Raw genomic sequence first — 7180 nt, forward strand, 5'->3', positions numbered from 1 at the left:
ATAGGAAGATGGGTGCCTGGCTGGGGCAACTGAGATAATTGCCTAGCTAGCTGTCAGGTGGAGGAACAGAAGACCTTCAGCTGCCCTAAGAGAACAAAGGCTCTTTACTAGCCACATTCCTAATGATCTAGGGAACAGGTTTTGGGGAAGTCTTAAAATTAGGGCTCTACAGTCTCACATCTAGACACAGCCTCCCTTCAGCCCAGAGTGCCCCAAACTTTATTCTTCCCCTTCCTCATGCTTTATTCCAATTCAAGTCAACATTCCCTGCGCTTCCATTTCCCACCAGAGAACTATTCACAGAGCCTTGTGGAGGACACAGTGACAAGGACAGGTCTTTGCTCTTCCAGGAACACGATTCCAGTTCTCAAAAGGGAAACAGCCTCTTGTGATCAATATGCACACAGCATATATACACAGGAGGCTGTAGCTGGTCCCCATGGGCTCGATTGTGCACAGGAGGCTGTGGCTGGTCCCCACGGGCTCAATTGTGCACAGGAGGCTATCGCTGGTCCCCACAGGTTCGAGCCAGGTGGAAGGGTAAGGAAAAGAGGCAGGCAGTGAAACCAGATGGGAAATTCATCTTGCCATACAAGTCTAGGTTGTGGAAAGCCTAGAGCAGCTGTGGTATGACACACTGAGACTGTAGAGTATGCCGAAGAGCTCCAAATGCACCAACTTTATGAGCCACAGTGCTGTGAATTACCACAATGAACCCGAGTCCGCATGCACACCCATGGTTCCGCTAAGCCACACAACACTTACTATGTCATGGGCAGGATTGTTGCAGAATTTGATTTTATTGTTGTTGTTGTTTGGGTTAGTGTTTGAAAGATTCTTTGGCTGTGGTGAAGAGAGGGTACTAGATAGTTACGGATGGGAGGAGTCCATTGACTGTGCCGAGAAAGGCCTGGCGTTGAGACATGAGGCCAGAGAAAAGCTGAGTCTATGAGACACTTGACATTTTTATGCCTCTGAACATTTTTATGTAGATTACTTCATCAGATTCTCATATCTAATGGTGCCCAGGACTCTTTTGATTTCTGACCAGGTTAATAGTTTATTTAGATGACTATGTGTGTCACACATTTGACAGGACTGGAAAAAAAAAATGGCTTCCTAAGAGTTTGTCAGCTCCCACAAGTCTCCCTGTCATCAAGAACCTTCTCTAGATTATCATGCGACGCTAGGAAAGTTGTGTGTTTGGGGATTATAGTAGCGGGTAGTAAAACAATGTCTTAGTGGCCAGATAAACGTACAGAAGAAGCAAATCCTTAGTTCTTCCTCTATGACACACCCAAGGCTAAAGGCTGGGACACAAACAACAAAGAACAGGACAGTCATTGCCCCTGGTGGCTCCCAGACTCCTGGGAAAGGAGCAACAGTTTCTGAGCCTACAACCCTGTAGGGAGGAAACAGTTTGTCAGGCCCTGGGATCACAGTTCTGAGGAATCCCGGAAGTCATGGGGACCCTGACAGAGGAGAAAGTGTTTGCCTCATAGTTGGTTATTTTGTAATTAGCCCCGCTTCCTGGGCATCTACAGCCCAGTGTAAGAAATTTGGAATCATACCTGTGTTTCCAAAGACACTGACATTACAGCATTCCAAGCCTGGGCGTTCACGTAGGAACCAGTTGATCTTCCCTGTCTCCACAGACTCTCCTCATCATGACTTGCCTTCGAGGAGCAGATATTAGTTGCCTACACATGATGTGTATGGCACCCAAGATGTAAAAGACCGTGTAGTGAGGCAACTGTGATTGTAGTTTCATAACTGTCCCAAAGCCTTCCGGGAAGTCTCCAGAAGCCAGCCCTTCTAGGTTGTGTACGAGGCGCGCCAGCCCAGCCTGCAGACTTGGGGGAGTTCCTCTCTACCCAAAGGAACAGAAGTTCCAGCTTCTACACAAAAGAACGGAATCACAATTGAACAAAGAAAAACCGGCAGAAAAATAATTCAGCCAGAATCAAAGCTGCTTCTCCCCCTCGTGCCCAGCCTGAGTCGTGAGGGGGATTCTTCGGATTTTAGAAGAGATTTGCATTTGAATGTGTGTTCCACCGCACCAGCACAGCTCAAAATTACATTATTCCCTCAAGATTCCCTTTTCTTCCTTCTGCTGAGGCCACGAAACCACCTCAGTTGCTCGAATGTGTAGCCCTTCCCTCAAGTTTTCCTGCAATGGTCTCTTCTCTTCCGCGACTCATAAAGTCGATGCCTTTGGGACGCTTAGCGTGTGACTCGCTGATAAAAACACTCAAGTATTTCATTTGGAATCAATGACAATTTCCTGAGGAAGTAAGTGAAATCACAAAATTGTTGAAAAAGCTGATAAGCAAAATCAGGTCACCAGGGAAGATCTTTTTTTTTTTTTTTTTCTGTCTCAAAGCATCGAAGGCAGCTATGCAAAGAGACACCAAAACGTACTCAGTGCAGAAAACATTTTGGTTAGTCCCTAAATACTAGGCTGTAGGCAATGGGAAAATAAAGAACATGGCTAGGGTCACTCAACAGAATGACTACAAAAGCCACTTCCCACCACCAATGGATTCATGATACATCACTTAAAATATTTACCCGCCCCTTGCCTGGAGACAGAAGCCAGACAAAAAGATCAAAATCCTGGTCCTATGATTTTGATCTCTGACACCAGACTTGGGTGATTCTTCAGTCGTGTGTGTGTGTGTGTGTGTGTGTGTGTGTGTGTGTGTGTGTTTCTTGCATTAGAGCATCTGTGGACACGTTCCTAGGTAAAGAAGGTTTGTTTAAAGCACAGTGAAAATGGCAGTTCTTTTACAAGACCAAGAATGTTGTCACTTCAGCAGAACAGGAAAGTCACCTTCAGAAAACACGCCGGCACGCGAAGGGAATGACCAAGGCAGCACATTTGCAAAGACCACTGTGATTCTACTGCAGAGAAACCCAAGTCCCTCTTGCAGGCAAGTGGTCTGTTTCCCGTTTACAACTCAGAAGTCGCTGGCATCAGCACAGCTCACGCTGTATCCTTAGGAAATGAAGGTTTCTTACACGGTGGAAACAGAAATACTTGTAGAAGAGCAAGAGTGTGTGTACAGAAGCAAGAAGGCGATGAATCCCTCAAAGCTGGAGTTGCAGCTATTCTGTGGGACTCCCGGTTGGTTACAGGGGAGCTAGGAGCCGAAGTCCAGTCCTCATGACGGCTTAGCAAGGAGGGCTTAGCAACTCCTCCCTGTTGACTATAACTGGATTGTCTTTGAGACGCCAGCTCCTGAATAATGACATGAAGACCTCTTATTAATTATGAAAGCTCAGCCTTATCTCTGCAAGCTCTTAACTAGCTCATTTAAGTAAACCCGACCATCTAGCTCTGTCCCACTGCACGGCTTGCTAGTTACCCCTTCCTCAGTTCCCCGCACTTGTTTCTTCCTCGGAGTCTGGCTGGTGAATCCCTCTCATCGGCGTGTCCCACTGGCGTGTCTCACTGGCGAATCTCCTGTCTGGGGCTCTTTCCCAGAGTTCCTAACTCTGCCCCGTAGCCCCGCCTATCCTTTCCTGTTTTGCTATAGGCCATCCAGCTCTTTAATAAACCAATGAGAAGGTGATGGAATTGTTTACAAAACACTGAGGTGATGCTTCATACACAGTGCACAAGAGATTATCCCAACAGTTTAGACATCTCTCCAGGCCTTCTTCCGTTCACGCTCCGATAAATGTTTATGAAGCATTTACATGATGAGGAGTACATTAATTCTCCTAGGAGAAAAACAGCCCCTTCTCCAATTCTAGGGAGGGTAGCTACATCACTTCCTTACAGAAGCCAAGAAAGTAATGTTAATAGGGTTAGCCACTGGGGATTACGGTATACTAAATGAACATAGGCGCCATCTAGGACGCTGGCTGTCTCCTTTCAGACCCACTGACTACAGTAGCCCTCTTATCTAAGGGAGGGGGGGTGTTCTAAGACCCTCCGTGGATTCCTGAAGCTAATAATTCTATCATATTTATTTTTTCATAAGTATCAGTAATAATACCTATTAATTAGATTCACAGTAGCTAGTAATAGAATACTTACAGAATATTTACATCAATGTACCATAATAAAAGTTACATAGATGTTTTCTTTCTCTCATTATACTCTCACCTTTTTGCTTAAAGGAAACATTTTATGGCTTCCCTTAGGCAACCCAAGTTGCCAGCCGCTCCTTTTGCAGTTGAGGGTCAATTGCGGTGTCAGGTAAAATAGGGCTACATATGTGAGCGCATACACTGAGCCGCGCCACAAAGCACTGTTAGTTGCCCTGATAACCAGGATGTCTACTAAGTGACTAACAGGCAGGTGTTTTACAGCGCGGAGACACAGGACAAAGGGGTGATTCACACCCCAAGCTGACTTAGAGACAAATACTGCAAGATTTCATCATACTACTGAGAACGTTGACCAATTAAACACATATGACTTATTACCTCATCTTCTAAACATTGTCCTAAAAAGTATTTCTCGAACATGATAGACTGCAAATACTGAAACAGCCATAGCTAAACCACAGGTAAAAGAGAACTATATGTGCTGGTTAATTTTCTTTTTTGCTTTAACAAAATGCCCAACAAAAGCAGGGTACAGAAGGGAGGGCTTGTTTGATCTCAGAGTCTGAGGGTGGGGTGCAGTCATGGCAGGGATGGCAAGGTGGTGGGGACACGTGGCAACTGTCTGTATCATGACCACAGTCGGGAAGCAGAGAGAGATGGATGCTGACGGGCTCAGCTTGCTTTCTCCTTGTTGTACAGTATCGTTTAGCAAGGCTGTGAGGCTACCTATGTTTATGGTAGATCGTCTCTCATCAAAGAAACCTCTCTGGAAATGTTCTCTCAGACACAATCAGGGATGTGTCTCCTAGGCAACTCTAAATCCAATTGTGTTGGTGAAGGGAAATGAAGTTTAAAATGAAATTCAAGGCCTGGGATTCATGCAACTTATGTCCAGAGAAATAGTTGTTTGTAAGCTTGGAAGCCAGAGGCGGAGAGCACAGTGAGACAAGCCTGGGCACGCCCAGGCAGGCCATTGTTGGAACATTCCTGGGACTGAACCAAATGTTCCCCTAACCTGCCCCTCAGGTCTCCTAGCATTCCTGCCTTTGCACGTACCATCCTGCAAATGTGTACATTTAAATGAACCAATCGCATGTAACCTCGCCAATTCGCCCCCCCCCTTACCCTATAAAGACCTCAAGCTTTTGGGCCTGGTTGTCGACTTCCTCTGTCTCCTGTGTGAGTCGAACCGGAGCTCCACCAATAAAAGTGCCTTGTGTGGTTACAGCAAGAAGGCCTGTCTGACGAGTTCCTGGGGCACCCTAACTCCCATGACCAAAGGACCCGAGGGAGTTCCTCGAGAGGGGGGGGGGTCCTACATTGGCAATAAAGATTAACCATTGCATTACTGTACTCCTCCAATAAGGGAACTTGAGTCCTGTGTTGTCATATTTGCAGTTTTTAAAACGATAGCGTCCGATGGTAACTTCACTGACAGGCTGACAGATTGATGGATGGATGGATGGATGGATGGATGGATGGATGGATGGATGGATGGAGAGATGGATGGATGGATGCTAGAGATCGCTCCCTGCATGTGACAAACATTCACTGAGCTGCACCCTCCCTCCTACAAAGCCTTTTCTTTTGTGAATATGTGGGAAGGCACTGGAGTTAAACTCAAGGCTTCACATATGATAGGCAAATGATTTACCACTGAGACAGCCCCTTCCCCGGGTCAGCCTTCTTTAAAAACATTGACGACTAACATCAATTTCAAAAATAGTGCTTCACCAGCAAACCCAAGCCCTGCTGCAGGACCTAACCTGACCTGAACAGCCCGCTCAACCTCTGACATAGATTGTCACACATTGTTTATAAACATCACACTGGTGATGAATTTAGGGAAATTATATCATTTGTCTTCTCTTCTCTTCTTTAACATGTAGGATAGCTTCCGCTTCTCTTAAAACTGGCACAAAATAAAACTGTTTAAAGGTGGCCTCAATAGGATGCTGGAAGTTCCCTCACTCCCTTTCTTCACCAGTGTGGTGTGTAGGATTTTCTGTACCATGACCGAGCATCTTAGAAACGTTCTAGTCAGGTCCACTTAACATCTTCATGTCATCTTCCTTTTGGTGTTTTCCCCCAAAACTGTAAAAATAGCTGGGTAGGTATCCTGCCCTTGGTCCATGGCTGGAGAGGTGGCTCAGTGGTGCAAGCCTGATCATCTGGATTTGGATACCCAGAACCACATACCATCTCTGAGCAGTGGTCAATGCATCTGAGACCGCACTGTGCCTCTGCTGAGAGAAGAGAAGCAGAAAGAGAGATGCAGGAAGCTCATGGACCAGCTAGCCCACCACGCGCAGCAGTGAAAAAGAAAGAGCCTGCCCCTCAAAAAAGAGGAAGGTGAGGATCCACATGCACAGATGTCCTCAGACTTCCACATATGTGCTATGGCACATGCATGTGCACACATGTGGGCACGCGCACATACACATCATACACATACATACATATAGACATAAAAATAAGTAAAAGTTACAAGCTAAAAATCAATAAATAAGCCTGGAGTCCTTCTGTACTCTAGACTCTCACTGATTTACCAGCGGGAAGCTAACTTTTTGCTTTTCCCAGACACTGCACATTCTCTTGGTCACTAAGATGCTTCTCACTTTCCGTTCTTTAGCCCCAGCCAAAGCATTATACACACCTAACATTAGTTCTATCAAATGATTAGGAAAAGAGACCCTTTACTCTTCACAGACACTTGCTGGGAGAATGTCAGAATGGATAAATCTCCACTTTCTACAGTCTCCAAAGCACACAGCCCACACGATCATAAAGACCTGTCCTGGACACGCCCTCCCCAAAGGCACTTATTCTTCATTCTACCTTTAATGCCCTTTTCTATTGGCACCTCATAAACTTCTGGCTTCCTATCTTCACAATTACGCAGCCATTCAACAATAAAAAGCTAAGCCATGCGCTCATAGGCCACCCCCAGGTCTAGACTCTGCAGAAGTCTGGCAGGCAGGGTCATCTCTACTGGGGTGTGTATTATATGACAAAATTTTATTTTGAGTGGGAGATGTTATACACATGTCTACTCACCCCAGATAGGAATTCCATGGCAGACCAAGCAAATACTACCAAAGTCCAACTTGATGAACCAATG

This window comes from Mus pahari, chromosome 15 (genome assembly GCF_900095145.1).
Source record: "Mus pahari chromosome 15, PAHARI_EIJ_v1.1, whole genome shotgun sequence".
NCBI lineage: Eukaryota > Metazoa > Chordata > Mammalia > Rodentia > Muridae > Mus > Mus pahari.